The 21,082-nt window shown below is 39.6% G+C and overlaps 1 long non-coding RNA gene and 1 pseudogene across 1 annotated transcript; both read left to right on the forward strand.

The window, feature by feature from the left end:
* The first annotated feature begins 505 nt into the window (after positions 1–505).
* Positions 506–10,891, forward strand: LOC144220022 (uncharacterized). Its single transcript, XR_013331588.1, has 3 exons — positions 506–589; positions 9,547–9,624; positions 10,636–10,891. It is a non-coding gene; the product is annotated as an uncharacterized LOC144220022 (long non-coding RNA).
* A 6,578-nt stretch (positions 10,892–17,469) lies between these two features.
* Positions 17,470–21,082, forward strand: part of LOC144220014 (vomeronasal type-2 receptor 1-like) — a 30,241-nt pseudogene continuing 26,628 nt past the window's right edge.

Consider the following 21,082-nt stretch of genomic DNA (forward strand, 5'->3'; position numbering starts at 1 on the left):
AACCAGAGGGAAAATTCCTGCACATTAAACTACCTTACTGCTGCTGGATTTGAAGTAGCAGATGTTGGTTGGATTTTACAAGGCCCCTTTGCCCTCTTTCTTCCTTTTCTGCCTGTTTTGACATTAATCTCTGTGCAGATCTGGAAAGGTATGTGAGGCATCCCCCAAGGAACTGTGTTAATGATAAGTCCAGATCTGGGCCTCTAAAGAGTCATACCGCCTTGCATTCGCAGAGTCTGGGGGGCCCCTACTGGCCTTTTTCATATTAAAGTTTTGCAGCAACTGTGGTAATTCAGAGAGAACACACATGCAGGATTGGGAGGTAGGGCTTGTCGTCTCCTGGGCAGAGAGCCTCCTGGCAGGCTGGATTTATTGGACTTTTCACTCTCCTTTACCATTTGGATTTCCAAATACGTTTTACTAGTTCAGGCTTTAAAGCTGAGAAATTCAGCCAAATTGTAAGAAAACACTGCAGGCTTAGTCCTCCAGGATCCAAGAACAATTGCTGAACTTTTCCAACTTAGCTGTAGCAGTCTGTGCTTAAGTGTCATGCCCACCTCCACAGCCAAAGGGACATCGCGCTTATTGGGTGAGATTTTTGTGATAAACCATTGAATTAGTGTATCTTATGCCTATCTTTTCAATATGTTATGCTTAGTGTTAATATTTCTAGTTTAGTAGTAACTGAACTGATTTTACAATGCTTAACAGCAAGATTTTTTCAATCTAGTTTTGAGTCATTCATTCATTCATTCATTTGTTTGTTCATTCATTCACCAAGTGTTTTCTGAACATAGGTGTCTGGTATGTGGCTCTGACTCCAGCCAGGTAATTGTTAGGTTGTCCTCTTCCTTGGGTGATGAGATTTGTACTGTGGTTATTGGCCTGAGCTGATCATAGTTCTGTCAGGTAAATAAATGCTGGAAATTAAGTGGCCATTCTCTCGTCAAGTTGCTACATGCCTTTCAAACTATTGGAGAGTTGATATTCTTAGAGACAGGAAGAAGAAATATGGGTGTCTTATTACTGACTTAAATTTTCATTCAATAGTAAACTTCACTGCTAGGTTTTAGTAAATATTACCTGCTTTCATGCTGTGCTTGAGGAAGGCATAGAATAATGTGGGATGGAATTGTATGGTGTGGTGTGGTACCGTATCATGTGGTGTAGTATGGTGTGGTATGGTGGATAGTACAGTACTATATAGTAGGGGGACCCCAGATTCACATGGCTCAGGCATTAACTTTCCCATTAACTTCCTTTGTGATCTTAGGTAAGTGTCCTAAATTTCTGGGGCTCAGTTTACTTAAAGTTATATGAATGTTTGTAATTGGAGTTACTGAAAGAAGTGAAGTGAGGTCTGTTTGTGCTCAGCACATAGTAGATGCTCGTTAAATGTCAGCATCTCCTATGGCATTCTAAGAGAAATGTACGGTGGATAGAAAGCCCCATCCTAGTCCTCAGGAACTAATAGTCTAGTTATGAGACATAGATACTATGTATAATCACCAGAGAAAGTGCCTCTGAGAAGAAACTTAAAAGGTGTAAGCTAACTTTTTTTTTTAAAGCTTATTTATTTATTTTGAGAATGACAGCAGGGGGAGGACAAAGAAAGAGAAGGAGAGAGAGAATCCCAAGCAGGCTCTATGCTCTCAGTGTAGAGCCCAATGAGGGGCTTGAACTCATGAACCTTGAGGTCATGACCTGAGCCAAAATTAAGAGTTGGCCCCTTAACCTACTGAACCACGCAGGTGCCCAGCACAAGTTAACTTTCTCTTCTCCATCAGTACCTCCAATTCTGGAAGTGAATGACTGACTTTTCTTTAAAAATGTATTTATACTTGATGTCCAGATGGCTTTCAATAAGCCAAAAATCCTTCTTCTTGGGGAAGTGCAATGCTTGAGTTTTAAATTAGGCTCAAACACACAGCCTCACATATGAATATTAGTGACTTAAGTTTGATATCCAGGTGAAAGTTATGTAAATGATCCATCTTGTGAAAACTCATGGAACATGTTATTTCTAGTGTTTGCTAATAATTAAATAGAAATCTAGTTGGGGTGCCTGGCTGGCTCAGTCCGAAACATGTGACACTTGATCTCAGGATCATAAGTTTGAGTCCCATGTAGGGCATAGAGATTACTTAAATAAATTTAAAAAAAAACTTAAAAAAAATCTGCCTTGAAGAGATTTTATTTAATGTGTATACCCTGAAAAGCAATTTCCTTTGCCATATTATATATTAAAAGATTGAAAAGCTTCCTTACATTTACATATCTCCATGCTATTTGAGGTGCAGGTGGTAGCAATATAGCTTGAATGTGTCCTTTGGTAGTGCTGGGTTAATGCGGGTATGATCTCTTCTTGAAGTAATTTAAAATTTGCATTGGTCTATGCTGGTAGATTCAGAAGAAAAAGCAAGGACTTCAAGGCTAATGGGATTTAGATTCTAAATCTATACCGTTTAGAATGAAGTGTTCAAAATTTGGCGAGATGGTGGTAGTCACATTTGCACAGAACCTTCTAGGATCAAGGATTGATACTTCCCCCTTTTCATGATAACTATTATAAGAACATTTCTGATCATTCAAATCATCCCAGGTGGTGAGCAGTGTGAGAATGGCCACTCGATTCCTCCCTAAGGGGCATTTACTAGGAAGGTGACCCCTCGCCCCATGCCAGTTTTATCTTGGGAAGGAAATGGTTCTGGACACAGCCTGTGCCTGAGCTTGGCATGTCAAATCTTATCCTTTGGTGGTGAGCTTAGCAATGCTTTGGAAGAAGTCTTAGTGCCCAGCTATGTACCTACTGACTTTGCAGCTCACAGGGACAATGTAGCTGGAGGTTCTTTGGGGACACTTGTGCTAGTCTGAAGCCTTGAGGTGGCACTTGTGAGCTTCAACTGCATTAGTGAAGTTGGGGCGGGTGTGCAAGTAGGAGAGCAGAGGGTTGGAAATGAGGTGATTCCAGGTGTGGTGACAGTCAGAGAAAGGGACTGATGGAGTTTTTAAAAGAAGTGGGGATTGGGAAGTGCCAATCGTTCCTCCCTTCGGAGGAGCGATTCACAAATTACTCAATGGCAGAGTTGGGACTTGAACGCAGGCCTTGTTCTGCCTCCAGTGCTGACTGTCTCTCCAGTCTGACTGCCCCTAATGAGACGATGTACTTATGCACCTAGGAGAAATAGAACTATGTTACTTGGCTAGTCTTCCCCTCTGTGCTGGACTGCCCATGGCTGAGGTGTCAGGGACCACTACTCCTGAAGCCCTGCGCAGTGCCATTAGTGTGTCCTTCTAGGAGCTCCCGCATCCCCAGTATATTTTTTGAGGTGATAAATTTAAACGTTTGGCTCTTTCCTTCACTACTCTCCCTGTGTTAGAATATTCTCAGGGTGGAGAATTCAGAGCTCCACATGGCATTTTTCATAACCCCCTGAATGAACTTGCATATGTCTCAACCTCAGTGGGTGTTGGAGACAAAAATACCTATTTTACTTGCTTTACATCTTGGGTGCTAGCTTATCGTGAGAAAATGCATATAGAAGTACATTTTAATAAGACACTTTAGTAGAAATGGGAGAATACAAAACATGCAGAGGAAAGCATTTTTGAGGGTTCCTATAAGATCAGAATAAAATTTACTATTCCTTTAAAGTAAATAAGTTTGGGCACCTTGGTGGTTTATTAAGTTGAGTGACCGAATCTTGGTTTCAGCCCAGGTCATGGTCCTAGGGTTGTGGGATGGAGCCCTGCATGGGGCTCTGTATTGAGCATGGAGCCTGCTTGGGATTCTCTCTTTCTATCCCTCTGCTCCTCTCCCCTGCTTTCATGCTTGCTCGCTCCCTCCCTCACTCCCTCCCTATCTCTCTCTCACTTTCTCCCTAAAATAAATAAAATGAAAAAAACATTAATAAAGTAAATAAGTCATTCCCTATTAAAAGCCCACCCCACAGAAGGTCATCAGGAGCACACTTATTATATAAAAAGAAATTAGGTTTATATTTCTTGCCGTAACAATACTGAAAGCACTCCGAAAGAACCATGAGGAGTTAAGAGAAGCTTCTTATAGGCTATGAGTGTGTGTTGGATGATTCAAGATGGGTTGAAGAGAGTGAAGGCCAATTCTGGATTGGATGTTTCCAGAAGCAGGAGCAATTTTGTGATTGTACATCTTAACAGTACTTATTGGTCACATAGGAGAACCACAGAGGGATGGGTGTTCTTGGTAAAGCAGAGGAGTAGCAATCACTTCTGTTAGACAGAAGAGGGGGATCTTTCATCATTTTTGTGTTTGAGGCGTGGCCTTATCTTTGTCCCCTTCCAAATATGGTAAAGGAGTGGCCTCAGTTAAACATTGTTCCTACTCTGTGAGTGTGATTTATATTCAACTTGGGAGCCTCACAGCCTAGCTGCCAGTAGGGCTGGGTTTGGGGCGTATTTATTCACCCCCTTTCCCAGAAGGCAAAGAAGGAAGTCATATTCCAGGGAGTGCCAAGGCTGAGCACTAGGGCAGACTGTCCCTAACTGGGTTTTGGAAGTTGTATAAAGAACAAGAATTAAGTTACGCAAACAAAAGAGGGAATCACTACCACCACCAAAAACCAAGGAGTGGAGCCTGTCTGGGAGGGCAAGTGATGGAGTGTGGGCCTGAAGCAATTCTAGATACAGACTGCAGCTTCTTGTCAGGCTCGGATCTGTACACAGGTATGTGTGAGGAGCCCACAAAAGCCAGGCAGGATTCCTATTTCCTGACTTTAAGTCCAGTGACCAGGCTTTCTCTCCAACACCAAGGCCAAGTTATCCCTTCTTCCTCCCTATTACCTTCCCAATAGTCTAGATCTATATACATAGTCTTCATTTTAAACTTTATTTTATCTAGGTAAAAATGAGAGAGGTAAACTATTAACATTGGTTACTGCTGGGAACTGATCCATAAGGGTTTCAGAAGAAGTCATCAAACTTTGCTTTATACACTTATTTAAATTTTATGGGTTAATTTATTTTTTAATTAAGTTAAAAGTGAAACCATGTAAAAATGGCAGTGATGGTGGAATGTGTGATTTGTCGCTGCTGATGCTCTCTGAGGTATAATTTTAGAACTAATATTTCCTTTGATTTTGGAAGGGAAATTTGAAATCCCCTCTTGTGAAGAGCATGATATGGATGTCTCAGATCTGTTTAAAAGATTTTTAAAAAAAATTTAATGTGTTTTAAAAATTTATTTCTGAGAGAGAGAGAGAAAGAGACAGCGTGAGGGTAAGAGAGAGAGGGAGACACAAAATCCGAAGCAGGCTCCAGGCTCTGAGCCAGCTGTCAGCACAGAGCCTGACTCAGGGCTTCAACCCACAAACCGTCAGATCATGACCTGAGCTGAAGTCAGTTGCTTAACCGACTGGGCCACCCAGGCGCTTCAAGGTTATTTTAATAAAATGCTAAAAAATCAAGATTCTCATACAAATGTAAAATGAAAAATGGCAATGATTTTATTTGATCACTAGTTAATGTAGAACCAGTGAGCTGTAGAACCAGTTCAAGAGAATTCAAAGAGCAGACATGTATACAGACAACCAGGAATGCTGAAATGAATTTGCTTAATAAATGTAAAACTGGCTTCTTGAAGACAGATGGATATCAATTTGCACCTCTACCTGACAAAATTCATTTGCAGTCTGTAGACAACAGCCATTTGCTTTTGGAAACTTAGTATAAGAAGGACATATTGGAGTCAGTCAGATTCTTCCCAGGGACAGTATCCATATGTCCCGGTAGAGGGAGGAGGTGAGGCAGTAAAGTCTTTTTTAAGTCCTCTCTTTTGCTTTGAAAGACCAAATTTCTGAAAAATTTCAGAAAACTTTCGTTAATTAGAATACTATCCACACTTCCTTAAATGTAGACTCTGCTAAGCCAAAGAAGCGGATGGTATTACTTCTGAAGACAGATATCCTCTAGGAGAACAGCTCTGGCTCTGATTCTAAATGCTATATAGTCTCCTTAGTTCAAGCTCCACGTAGTTTAAAATCCTGAGGGACTAGTCTGAGGTTTGCTTTGCAACTCCTTTCTTCATAGATGGTGAAAATTAGTACTATAAATAAGATTCTGGTAGTGCTGGGGTGGGTGTGACTTATAACAGCAACTATATCCCAGGCATCTAAGAAGTATCATTAAGATATTTAGTTAAATTAAACTCTTATTTATTATTTAGACTGCTAGGTTCTAAGAGGAAAATGGAAAAATTGTGCATTCTGTTATGGGTTATTGAAATTGCAAATCTGGCGCATTTTGAAGATCTCTCTCAACCACAGTTTGAGTGAATGAATCAATGGACAAAGAAATATCATTGCCAGATTTGAGTTATTGTATGTTTCTCAGTAACTTAAATAAAATTTATTTTAGGCCCCAGATATCTCCATCATGGTGATTTCTAAAGAATTGGATTTGGTTCAGGGTTGTGTGATAATCTTGTGCTATTCAAGCAACTTTGATTGAGAGTGCATGATTGTGAGCCAAGCAAACTTATTAGCTTGTTTTATTAAACTGCATTTGTACAATGAGACAAATTGGGTTTTCCAGGTTTCAAAGTGCTTCTCAGCCATTCAGAAGTGACTTGGGCAATAAAGCCACAATAATCAGATATTACTGAATACTTGACAATTGTACATGGAAAACTATATACTGATAATTGCACTTACTAAATAGTATAGAGACATTTTCAATGCTAGTAAAACATATGGTATTAAACAGATCATTTAAAATGTACATGTACCTTTTTTTTTGTAGCTATATCTGCTGGCTGGTTTTAATGTGCATGTGTATGATAGCCCCTATATTTTCACCTAAGATTTTTGTCAAGATTTTTGTTGGTTTGAACTATGCCCTTACTCTGAAATCCAGAACATATTTTCCAAGGTTTTAATAAATAAATTCTACCCAGTGCAACATTGCCATCCACGGTTAGTCTGGCATCTCAGCAATGACTTCCTTCAAGGAGATCTAAAATGCTGGAGGTAGAGTTTTATTGTTATTGTAGGAAAAGAAGATAATGGATATCCTTCATTCAGTGTTTTTTTTCTGCACATGAAATTCAAATAGGTGAGTGAATGACTACCTTCATAGTTAGGGGACAAAGAAACACTTAGTTTCTAATGTTAGCTAGGTACTCCACTGTGTGCCAGTGACTATGTTGAGTGCTTTAACTGCTATTTCTATTTTTTTTAATGTTTTATTTATTTCTGAGAAAGAGAGACAACTTGAGCAGGGGAGGGTCAGAGAGAGAGGGAGACACAGAATCTGAAACAGGCTCCAGGCTCTGAGCTGGCAGTCAGCACACAGCCCCAAGTGTGGGCTTGAACCCATACACTGTGAGATCATGACCTGAGCCGAAGTCGGACGCTTAACCGACTGAGCCACCCAAGCGCCCCTATAACTGTTATTTCATAGTCATGATTAATCCTCATCACAAGATTAGTATTGTCTCTATTTTTTTATGTATCAGAAAACTGAAATGTAGAATAGTTAAATGACTTGCCCAAGGTCATGCGGTTGGTAAGTGGTGCACCCGTGGCTCCAAACCCTGGAGACAGAGCCTCAAACTTTACCATTGCTGTTGTAAAGAAGTGAGTATTTTAAAATGATTCCTCATGAACTTGCCTTTTGGGAATTAAAAAAAAAATTGTTTTCTGTAGTCCTTCCACCATTAGGGCTAGATCATAAAAGGCTTTCTCTGCTAAGGAAGGGAAAAGATATTCATCTACCTGTAGAAAACGGCACTTGTGGGGATGACCACTGGGTGTTTTATGGAAACCAACTTGACAATAAACTATTAAAAAATAAAAATGAAGCTCATGGGCTGAGTCATGCATTAGAGAATTGTCGAATAAATATGTTGTACACCTGAAACTAATATAACATTGTATATTTTATTTATTTATTTTGGAGAGATAGAGAGCTAGAGACAACATGAGCAGGGGAGGGTGAAGAGAGAGGGAGACACAGAATCTGAAACAGGCTCCAGGCTCTGAGCTGTCAGCACAGAGCCCGACGCGGGGCTCAAACCCATAAATTGTGAGATCATGACCTGAACTGAAGTAGGATGCTTAACCGACTGAGCCATCCAGTGCCCCTAACATTGTATGTCAATTATACTTCAATAAAAATTTTGATTAATGAGAAAAAAAGGAAAAGTTCATTGGATAGGTAAGAAGGAGGCTATGACATAGAATTGCTTCCAGAAGGGAATGTTAAGTAGAAAATACTTCCCATGCTATGGGAAGAAAGGAGCTGAGAGAGGAGAGCCAGACAAGAGTTTCTTGGCTCTCTGTGTCCTCGGGGTTGAACGGGGTGGATGTGGTTAAGCATCTAAACAGGTTTGGGCTGTCAGAGGGTATCCAGGCTGGTAAGACTACATGTTGTTGAGGGAAGCCTTGAGTTTGTTATGGCACCTTGTTCAACAGAGTGCCATGGCATGGGCTCAGTTTAGAAGTAATGTCAGGGAGGGGTGCCTAGGCAGTGCAATCAGATAAGTGTCTGACTCTTGATTCCACCTCAGGTCATGCTCTCATGGTTGTTGAGATTGAGTCCCATGTCAGGCTCTGAGCTGACAGTGTGGAGCCTGCTTGGGATTCTCTCTCCCCCACTTTTTCTGTCCCTCCCCTGCTCGTGTATGCATTACTGTTATTAATTGATATATTTTGAACTAACAGTTGGAGGACTTTATATGTATAAAATAAGCATGTGCAAAGCTATGTATATGGTTTTATGAAGCATCACACCATCATTCTTTTAAAATCCAAGCTGTGTACCTTAATGTGTTATTGCATATTGCCTCATTTTCCATTTTACTTAGTTTTGTTAATTCTTTCCATCTAAATGATCATTTCTAGGCAGGCACTGTGTCTTATGGTGCATAAATAATAGAGGTTCTAAGATGATATGTATAGTACTTACAAAAGCTATAAAAATGTGAACTGGAGATCAGAAATACTCATTTATAACCAATTTACAAGCCAGAAAATTTCTTGAAAGCAATGCTGAACAAATTATACAGGAAAAGCTGGACACATAGAAATTAGAAATTAAATCAAATCCAATCAAGGGTTTAAAAATTCTGAATCTTTTTCCTTTATTTTCTCATTTCTTTCATTGTTTAATTTTATTTTTTTGCCTTTTCTCCCTTATTATTATAGAAACAGTGCAGCCTTAGGCTCACTGCAGATAAGACAAATAAAAGGATAAGCATAATGAATACTAATTATTCTATATACTTTAAAACTTGATAGATAGCCTTCCAGATAATTGTTAATACATTTTTTAAAAATGATCAAACCACACCTATTCTTTTGAAAATTATCAGAGGCTATACAACCAATTCCATCCTGTGGACATTTAGGTTGTTTCCAATTAACCCTCTTATTGGATATCCAGGTTGTTTTCAATTGGTCCCTTTTGTTGGATATTAGATTTTTTCCAACTCATTACTATTGTATTGCTACTGTCACATATCACTACAAATTTAGTAGCTTAACACAACACAAACTTACTCTCTTACAGTTCTGGAGGTCAGAAATCTGAATCAGTTTCATTGGGCTGAAGTCAAGATGTCAGCAAAGCTGATTCCTTCTGGAGGCTGTGAGTGGACAGTTCATTCCCCTGTCTATTCCAGCTTCTAAAGGCTGCCAGCATCCTACTCTCTGCTTTTGTCACATTGTCTTCTCTTTGGTATGGTATCTCCCCCTCTTTTTCTCTTATGAGGATACTTGTGAGTACATCCTTGGACCTACCTGGGTAATGCAGGCTACACTCCCAATCTCAAGATCCTTAACCACATCTGCAAAGTGCCTTTTGTGATATCATGTACCATGTTCCCAGGTTTGGGGAATTAAAATATGCATGTCTTGAGGGGCCATTATTCAGCTAGCCAGAAACAAACATTATAAACACTGTGAACAGGAAAATAGTCTGGGGAAAATTATAGGAAAAATCATCCTGAAAATTTTATGAAAAGTGGTAACAATGTTTAAAGACTTAGGAGCAGACATAAGTCTCAAAATTTCTAATACTGCTTAAAATAGGGACCAGCAGTGTCCATTTTAACCAAGACATTTCAACCAGTTTGAGGTCTTGACCAGCCTGTTTTCCACCACTTACCCAAAGTCCACCATGTAAAGACAAAGTAAATAAGGTAGAGTGGGGGTGGGGTTGGTTGGTGCATATCAGGATATGAGTCTCAGAAGAAGTGAAAAGTAAGCAGAGATATGAAGGAAAAGAAGTGGCTCAGGTGATGAGGCCTAAGGGAGAAAGGTCCTGACATGGGGAATGTGGTGCATATGTGAGTGAGGAAAGACCTAGAGATGAGAGAGTGTCCTGAGTTTCAGGCACTGATGGCAGGATTATGTGGCTAATAGAGTATTTGAGTTGTCAGTAGGAGGGGGGTGCTGCAAAAGAGGAAGCTGGTTAGTTAAGTAAGAGCTGGATCAAGATGGGCCTTGTAAGGCCTGTTGTGTGTAGATTTTATCTTAAGACAATTGCAGAGCCCTTGAAAATGACTGGGGTCTTCTAGTACATGAATTTAATGTTGCTAATACGGCAACACTCCCCAAACTGATCTATATTAGTCTGTCTGTCTTTTTTTTAAATTAGCTCTATGCCCAGTGTGGGCCCTGAACTCATGGTCCTGATATCAAGAGTCACATGCTATCGAAGAATGAAACTAGATCATTTTCTCACACCATTCACAAAAATAAACTCAAAATGGATAAAGGACCTGAACGTGAGACAGGAACCTATCAACACCCTAGAGGAGAAAGCAGGAAACAACCTCCTGGACCTCCACCGCAGCAACTTCTTACTTGACACATCCCCAAAAGCAAGGGAATCAAGAGCAAAAATAAATGATTGGGACCTCATCAAGATTAANCATTTTTTAAAAAGTCACGTGCTATACCAACTGAGCCGGTCAGACACCCCTCCACATTGATCAAGAGTCTTTCTTCCTTTTTTCCCTAAAAATTAATGAGCTAATGATTCTAAAATGAAATAGAAAGGGCTCAGAATTATTAAAACAGTCTTGAAAAAGAACAAAAGGTTTGGAGGACTTAAAGTTCCTGATTTTAGAATTTATGTCAAAACTAGAGTAATGAAATAGCACAACAGTGGCATCAAGATAGCTAGACATAGAGACCAATGGAATAAAAGTCCTTGCATTCACAGCCAGTTGAGTTTTGACAACGGAGCCAAGATAATTCAATGGGGAAATAAATAATCTTTCCAGCTAATGGTATTAGGATAGTCAGTTATTTACAATTTAAACAATGACAGCATGAACTTTGGCCTGACTGTATATCATACATAAATGTCAACCCAAAATGTGTTGTAAACCTAAATTTAAGAGTTAAAATTCGAAAGTATCTAGAAGAAAATGTATAGTTTTCTTTGAGCTATTGAGCTAATCAGCTATTAGGAACATGCAAATCAGAACCACAATGAGATACCACCTCATATCCATACTATAATACCTGCTAATGGCTATGGTAAAAGAAGGCTAATATAATACCAAGTAGTGGCAAAGCTGTGGAGATGTTGGGACTGTCACACATTGCTGCAGGCAATTGTTCTAAAGTGGTTCAGCCACTTTAGAAAACAGTGTGGCACCTTCTCAAAATGTTAAACATACAGTTTAACCATATGACTCAGCAATTCCACTTAGGTATCTACGCCAGAGAATTAAAATGTACTTCCTCACAAAGCCTAGTATGACAATGTTTCTGGCAGCATTTCTCGTACCAGGCAAAGAATGGAAAGAACGCAAATGCCCGTCAACCGATGAATGGATAAATAAGATGTGGTAAATCCATACAATGGAATGTTACGGGCAATAAAAAGGAAAGAATAAAAAGAGTAAGTACTGATGCATGCTAAAACATGGATGAACCTTGAAAACATGCTATATGGAAGAAGCCAGTAAGAATGATCACATAGTGCATAATTCTATTTATATAAATATCCAGAATAGGGAAACCTGCAGCAGCAGAAAAGTAAGCCAGTGGTTGATTAGATTAGGTTTGAGAGTAGAGGTGGGGGAAAGGAATGATTACTAATGGTTATGGGCTGCTTCTGGGGGTGATGAAAATGTTCTAAAATTAGATGTGGCAATGGTTGCACAAGTCTGTAAATATGCTAAGAATTTGAATTGCATGCTCTAAGTAGGTGAATTTTATGATATGTAGATTATATCTCAGTAAATGGGCGCCTGGGTGGCTTAGTCAGTTAAGCCTCCGACTTCAGCTCAGGTCATGATCTCTCGTTCGTGGGTTCAAGCCCCACGTCGGGCTCTGTGCTGACAGCTCAGAGCCTAGAGCCTGCTTCAGAGTCTGTGTCTCCCTCTCTCTCTGCCCCTCCCCCTCTCCTGCTGTCTCTCTCTCTCTCTCAAAAATAAATAAAACATTTTAAAAAAAGATTATATCTCAGTAAAGATATAAGAATACTTTTTAAGAGTGTACTGGGGATTGACATAGTAAACTTCCATCAGTGTGGGAACAGATTAGAAGGAGGACAGGATTGGAGGCAGGCAGGCATATTAAATTTTTCAGGTGTGAGTTAAAGCTGGCCATGCTGTTTTAATTTCAAGTTTTATTAAAAATAGATGCTTATTCTCTAGAAGACTGTGATTATAATAGTTTCCCAGCTCTAGTCAATTGCTTACCATCTTCACAATGTTTGTTATAGCCACAGCACACCGTAGCTCTGTCACATGTGATGCATCCGCAGAGAAAGGATGCTTTAGGTTTTATATGGTAAGAGTTTGCTGCTTAGCGAGTCAACTGATTTAGAGGCAAGGGATTAATCAAGCTGTCAAATTGTTTCCCTGGAAATAGATGCAGCAGAAGAGATAGTAACCTGTGGCTTTCTGAGTTCAGCAAGGCAGCTGTTTAAAATTTTTTATGCCTGCAACATCTAAGTGTCTCTCTCCTTGACTCTAATTGAGGGCTTTCTCTATTTAGATGTACAGGAGGCTCTCTGTAACAAGTACTTAGTATTGACATGTTTTAAAAAAATTCCCTAAGCCTGCTTTTTATGTATCCCAAGGCCACTCATCAACAACTTGTGCTTCACCCAATAATACACTTATGAAAACTAATTTATTTTCAGTCTTCCTTTCTTCTCATGATAAAGATACAGGCAAACCATAATTTCCTAATGTCACAAAATTCAATACAAGTAGTAATTTTTTTTAACTGTTGGAGACATACATTAAAAAGCACTAGTATATACTTTGTAAAGCAAAAACAGCAATTTAAACAAATAATGCTTATTTCTTGACTGCTTAGGACAACTCTGGATGAGATATAAGAAGATGAAGTAGGATTAATGTATCCATCCATCTGAAGGTATGGCATGGATATTACCTAGGATTCTAAATGCTTATAAAGCTAAGAGAATGATAGACAGGAAGGTAAAAGTCAAATAATACCTGACAAACTGTATCTGACCAAGTGCCTGTAACCCGGCCATGAGGTCACTGATCGCTCTAATGCTTGGGCTTTTTAGAAGCAAACAGAAAGAAGTGTCATCTGCAGTTGATTTGGAATTTGAGCTTTCCCTGTAAATTTTATAACAACCTTTAAATACTCTTTTGGCTTTTATTAATAAGATGGTTCTCATAAACTTTAGAGGCTCAGGTGTTTCCTTTGCTTGAAGACAGAGACAAGTCTGTACAGAATGTGTTACTGTTCCTGGAAGGGAGCCTGACCTTCACCAGGGCCCTTAGAGAACAGCTAGGACCAAACAAGTCCAGGGGTAGGTGGTGAAAACATACAGACTCAGATTTAGGAGTCTGAGTGTGGCCACATGGGACTCAATATTCATGGCCATTTGCACAAATATTCATCTGGTATCTTTTGCTTTGATGGAGAATTCTTGAAATCAGAGTCCAATGGAAATGGTAACTAGGTTCAAAGTATTATTGAAGGAACAATCTCATCTCGACCGTTAACAAAACAACTTGCTACTTCTTGCTCTGGCAACATATTGTTGAGCTATCATTGAATATGAGCCTTGGAACTAGAAAATCACTGACTCCTTAGGACTCATGGACTCTGAAAAAGACCATTAGTCCAAAGCCACCTGTTTTGAGCTGGGGGGCTGAGAGTCCAAAGAGATGAAGAGAGAGCTGGGTAGTGAAGAAGCTGGATCTAGGATCTACCCTTTAGACTTGGTCTGTGTCCTCTCTAGCACAAGGGCTTTGTGATCTGCACGTTATCATGTCCTAGCTGTGAGAACTCACGTTTCTCCATTTGTAAAATGAACAAAAGAAAACCAGTCAAGTAGGATGTTATAGGGAAAAAATGAGGTGTTGAGCATGCATTTAATAAAAACCCTCTGTGCCAGAGCAGTGATGTTGTTTTCCTATTCTTTGCCTCATCTTTGATGAATTCTACTACATTGGAGGTTGTAGTCATTGTGGCCCTGGTAAAATATACTATCACCCTGGGAATTATAAAAACATTGGAGACCAGAGGCTGCTGCACAAGTCAGAAGGCTCATCAACATTAAATCTTGTTCCTGACCTAGAGGAAGAATAATGTACGTGGAAACAATCTGCAAAATGTAAAATGCTATAAAAATGCTGGTTTTTGTTATTAATGTAAATTAATCTATTTTAGTGATTTTTTTAGTGGTCCCTAGAACAGCTTTTGCCCAGAGGATTAAGACAAATCAGCTTTGGTGATAAACATATCTTTGTACAAGGGTAGCCCTTGGCAACAAGAGGGGTAATTGCATAGAAACAGCTGCCTTCTTTCTGGTGAGAGAGAGAGAGAGAGCAAAAAGGAGTGAGGAATACTTCCAAATAGTTCCCAGAAAGACCATGGACTAAACCTTTATGGTTCAAGAGAGGTTTTCTCAGACTATTGGTGAGAAGTGGTCTGTCACCCAGGGTGCCAATTTGTTTGGATGAAGCCAGACTCTGAAGCATATCTGGGAAGAGAGTCCTCTGGAAATGTGTCTTTTTCCATAAGTCTTTTCAGTATCATTTTGAAAGTCTGAGGGTAGAACCTGTGACCATCCACATCTTACAAAGCTGAGATTAGGGGTGCCTGGGTGGCTCAGTCAGTTAAACGTCCAACTTTGGCTCAGGTCATGATCTCACCATTCATGGGTTCGAGCCCCGCATAGGGCTCTGTGCTGACGGCTACCTCAGAGCCTGGAGCCTGCTTCAGATTCTATACCTCCCTCTCTCTCTGACCCTCCCCTGCTCACACACTCTCTCTCTCTCAGAAATAAATAAAAAAACATTAAAAAAAAAAAAAAAAGAAAGCTGAGCCTAGTCAGCAGATGTCATTCAAAGGCCAGGGGTATTTTCACCTGTGAAGGCCTTGTTGGCTGTGGGGAGACTGAGGCATGGGAAGTAATAATAGGAGAGACTCTCTTTTGGGATTTCCCCGTGATAGGGTAGAGATTACACTTAACCAACAAATATGAGCTGGAAATCCTTCAGTGGGTTGAGGTGAAGGAAATAACTTCTGTGTGGAAGTTGGCGGGACGCACATGACTGATAATGCTAATGATATGAGGGTGGTGTGTGTGTGTGTGTGTGTGTGTGTGTGTGTGTGTATGTGTGTCAGGGGTGGTATTGGAATTGAATGTGCATGTGTGGAGGAGTTATAAAAAGATGTGGGAGGGGTGTTTGGGTGGCTCAGTCAGTTAAGCGTCTGACTTCGTCTCAGGTCATGATCTTGGTTCCTGGGTTTGAATCCCATGTGGGGCTCTGTGCTGACAGCTCAGATCCTGGATCCTGCTTCGGATTCTGTGTCTCCCTCTCTGCCCCACCCCTGGTTGTGCTCTGTCTCTCTCTCTCAAAAGTAAATAAACATTAAAAAAATTTTCTTAAAGATGTGGGAGTTTTTTCAGTATTCTTTCTTTGTTTATAGAAGAAATATAAGAGTATTGTGAACATATAGGAAAACAGAAAGATATAAAGAAGAAAATTAAAATCACCTGATTCTACCACCGAAAATTAATTAATAATACTATATGGATGTTGATCTGGACTGGAAGTGAACACGGAAATATGACAACTATTGGTTTGTTAAAATAGTGGGGAAAGGGATTTTTTTTGTCTTTTTTCCTTTTTTGAATTTCAGTTTGCAGTGTTATTTTCTTGTGTTTTTAATGGAAATATATGGATGAAAAAGAACTATAACAGATTGGTAATTTTTATAAATTTAGTTCGTACCTGTATATACCGCTTTGTTCTCTGTTATCTTCACTTTTAGCATATTGTGAGCTTTTCCCTCATGAGTAAATATTTTTCTAAAAAATAGCTCCTTTGCATTTCATCATGTGAATATAGATTACAATTGATCTTAGAAATTCTCTATTGTATATATTTTTAGTTCCATCTTTACTTTTGTAAATAAAACTGTACTTAAAATCCTTATACACCATGTTTGTGTGAATCTCTATTCCTTCCCTGAGATAACTATTTCAAAGTGAAATCACATTATCAAAGGGTATACACATTTTTCATGTTCCTGATACATTTTATTGGGTTGTTCTCTGAAAATAGTCTATGAATTTATACTCCCAAAGGAGATGTTTGAGTAGCATCGAAGATGGAGCCTGGGGATCTATGATGAGTTGACGTGAAGAAAGAAGAAATTGGGAGACATCTCTCAGAGGGGGCTAGCAAGAAGGCAGGAGAGGAGTTTCTCATGAAAGCACCCCAAAAGTCTCAGACATTTGTGTCTGAACCAGTGACAAAAGTGGGCAAAGTGAGCTGAGGGCAGCACTTCACCTTGAAGAGAAGGTCAAAGAGAATGATGTATGTGGAAAATAAACTCTTGATCGAACTCTTATGGGCTTTATGAAACTGTTCTAGGGTGGCTTACGGGGAGTCACCGAGGAGGACCTGAGGCCCAGAAGTGAGGCGACTTGTCCACATCACGCTAACGCAAGTGACAGAATGCAGACTCAAAACAACGTCTTCCAAGTCCTCCATGGTTTTCCACTTGACTTTTCCTATACCTCTAAGTAAAGAGGTTGGCCTTTCTTAAAATACTTGGTGATGAAGCAGAATGCCCGTCCTCACCTTTGGGGCAAGAGCAGCTCCCACAAGGATGGCTGAAGTGAGACTGAATGAGGCTGAGATAGGATAAACAAGAAAGGGACAGTTTTTACAAAGTGAAATCACTCTTTCAAACTCAAAACCCACTATTTTGCCATCATATATTATTGCTAAGCACAAAAGAGACTTTTATGAGGCTCATTTCAAAAGGATTACTCAGCTTCGAGTCCAGGTTGATGAATTGCAGGTGAGTGGAAGGCCCTGTGATTGATTGAGACGTGGCAATTATGTAGCAAGTGGTGCAAGCTGAGCCCACAGGGACCCATGCACACACTCACTGTAACACTCTATTAAGGTGCCTCCATAAAACTTCTAACACTGGACATTTCTGCCAAACTCACCTTATTAACATGGCCAGCAGAAAGAAATGCTTGGTTCTAGGATTTCTTGCTTTTTTATGGGCTGAATTAGGCATTGAACACAAAGAAGAGAAAGAGGAAGAACATACCCGTCGTTTCCTGGGCAAGTTTGATCTGAACGGGTATGTAGATGCCAGAACCCATTCACCTGTTACTGGAGGATTGTTGCCTATTCACTACAGGACCATCCCATCAAATGAGTCTGATTTGGAGCCAGTATTAGCAAAAGGTGAAGGGAAACTGCTTTTCTTGTCTTCTTTTCACATCAAGCACAGTGGTGGGCGTGAAGGAATGTGTGAGGGGTGGGAGTCAGAGTCTGGAGCTGGCGCCATGAAACCAGCCCTGACTGTGACACTATTTATTTGATGCAGGATAGGTACTATCTGTTTCCAGGTCTCAGTTTCTCCAGGGTGGACACTCTAGGATTACTTAGAAACAAGAAAATCTTGATCTCAACTGTGTCCTTCCCTACTCCCGTACTGCAGAAAGAAAAATGACAGGCTTTGTATAACTGTAAAACATGGCTTTTCAGAGAGTGGTCTGCGTACCAACAGCACCTAAAAGCTTGTTAAAGATGTGGACTCTCAGGCTGCATCCCACATCTGCTGAATCAGAATCAGCATTTTGACAAGGCTTCCTGGTGATTCATGTACGTTAAAGTTGGGGAAGTACCAGTGTAGAGTTATGCAGTGTTGCAGCCTTCTGTGAATTGTCAGTAGACTAAAATCTCCTCAAGTGGAAACACAGTGTGAGGATACCGATTTTATTTCTGAGCTGATATTCATAGTAAGATTCCTTCCCCTGGGAGGTTTCTGCCCTACTTGTCTCTCACCAAAATTGCCATGTCAGGAAATGGGTCCCATGACTGATAATCTGGATTTACTAATAATGCTTTGTAAGAAAGACAAACAGGGCTTAGGTTTGCATGCATGCATGCATGCGTGCGCACACACACATACACACACTTTAGATATGAAAAGTGCCAGAAATTGAAACAAAGGAAAACAGCTGTCCACTATGTTACTACCATTACAAAGCAGCCCTTTTCCTATATTCTTGCTCAGCCCTTTATACAAATGCAGCTATAATTTTTACATAGTTGTGACCATAGCATGGACACAATTCATTATATAGTAAGCATTTCTATAATGCTGGATGATAATTATGATTATAAATGCATGCTGTAAAAATCTTAGCACCTTCTTATACAATTAAATCTTTACTGATCACAACTCTTTTACTTTTATTTCATTCTACATATTGGAAATATCATTAGAAGAGTAGATAAACAGTAATGTTGTTGGCAAAAGGAAAAGATTGCAATCTATAACTACTTATTTTTTTCCTGGGCCTTCTAATTCTTTTCCAATCTTACAGCTGCACAAAGGAAATAAGGATGAGAAGGGCTTTTGCTGACAGCTACATTGTTGTAGAGTCAGTTAACTATTTATCACAGAAGTTTACACATTCAATCCCTAAAATATAAAATGAAAACTAGAGTTTGTATACTATTATTTTGTAAATGGAATCACTTAAGTTGTTCCTCGCCTTTCATCAGAAATTCTTGTTATCTTTCTAACAAAGACCAACTAGATAAAAAAGCCAATATATAAGTTTTTAATAAAAATCTACCCCTCTCATTAAAAAAATAATTTGGCATGTCCATTGTGTTTGAAACAGTGGTGAGAAGTAAGTATGTCCCATTTAAAAACTAATTCACTATTCAGGGATATTTTTCCTACATAGGGCACCTATTCTTATTTTTTTTTAATGTTTATTTATTTTGGGGGGAGAGTAGCTGAGAGAGATAGGGACAGAGGATCCAAAGTGGGCTCTGCAATGACAGCAGAGAGCACAATACAGGGTACAAACTCACAAAATGTGAGACAATGATCTGAACTGAAGTCGGATGCTTAACCGATTGAGCCACCCAGGCACCACCCCCCACCCACTGACCTGTTCTTATTTAATTTTCAGAGGAGTCTGATAGTTGCTTTATATGTTCTGTCCAGCAGTTTTCTTTGTAATCAGTAGAAGAGATAAGGTGTGTGCTTATTCCATCTTTAACTTGAACCTTAGGAGTCTCTGAAAGGATTTCTTCAGCATCTTCTGACTTTCAGTGTTACTGCTGAGAAGTCTGTGACACTTTGATTCATGATATTGTGTGTTAAGCTTATTTCATGTGGTCCGGAGCATCCAGAAACCCAGTTCCTCATCCTGAATGTGGCTCAGTAATGCAAGGCATCGTTATGGGGGCTGGTCTGGTCTTCCAGACTCATTTGACTGAAACCCATATTGTCCATCTTTATGCTATACAAAGCTAAAACTTTCCTCAGCACCTTAGTCCATCTTGAAAATACTTATACATTTTGGATATTAACCTTCCATGTTTTAAAAATTGACACATAGTCTTCAAGATTATAATTCATTTTCACCTGTACCATCAGCAGTTTCTTCCCATCTCCGTCCAACCCCAGTGTTCTCCAAGACTCCTTTTTAAAAGTTTTTTAAAATATTTATTTACTTTTGAGAGAGAGGGAGAGACACAGAGTGAGAGCGGGGAAGGTACAGAGAGAGAGGGAGACACAGAATCTAAAGCAGGCTCCAGGCTCCGAGCTGTCAGCACAGAGCCCTATGAGAGATCATGACCTGAGTTGAAGTCGGATGCTCAACCGACTAAGCCACCCAGATGCTCCTCTCCAAGATTCTTAACACTCCTCCCTGTGTTGCAACTTTCCCTCTCAGTGAGACAGTCCCACTGAGACTGGCCTGGCCTGGGACGTGCTCAGAAGCCAAGCCTGGTCTAATCAAATCTCAAAATACTTGATTTTAGCATCATCAACATACCTTTCCTGATCTAGAAATTTAAGTTGGGGTTTGGAGAAGTCTCATGTTCTAATGTTGCCAAGGTACTAGTTTTGCTTGGCCATCAGCTAAAGCATACAAAAGAGGGAGAATTTTCTGTTACTTTGAAAATGTTGTTCAGGGAAGAGAAAGGCAGTAAAATGGGAGGTGAAAATGTATTTTAATTCTTATTTTGGTTGATCTAAATGAGGTTAGGATTTAGAGAAATTTTCTGGGGGAAAAGGTATATGTTGTACAACAGTACTTGAATATCATAGTGGAAATCAGAGAATGAAAGAAAAATCATCCCAAATCTCACCCTTTCCAGTAATTATCTTGTGCTCATTTAAAATATTTCCCTGTTGAGAGGCACCTGGGCACCTCAGTCAGTTAAGTCCGACATGGGCTCAGGTCATGATCTCACTGTTTGTGAGTTTGAGCCCTGCATCAGGCTCTGTGCTGACAGCTCAGATTCTGTGTCTCCCTCTCTCCATTCCTCTCCTGCTCATACTCTGTGTCTCTCTCTCTCGCTCTCTCTTTTTCTCTCTATCTCTCTCAAAAATAAATAAGCATTAAAAATTTTTAAAAATTCCCTGTTGGTACTTAACCAAATGTTCACATAATTTGTATGTAGTTTTAATTATAGTATGGAAATAACATTGCATATGGCCTGTTTCACTTAATATTATATGCATGCTGCTGTGTAATCTAATTATAGTTTTTTTAATGATGGAAAATGTTCCCATCAAGTCACTATACC

This window comes from Crocuta crocuta, unplaced genomic scaffold (assembly GCF_008692635.1).
Source record: "Crocuta crocuta isolate KB4526 unplaced genomic scaffold, BGI_CrCroc_1.0 scaffold19, whole genome shotgun sequence".
Taxonomy (NCBI): domain Eukaryota; kingdom Metazoa; phylum Chordata; class Mammalia; order Carnivora; family Hyaenidae; genus Crocuta; species Crocuta crocuta.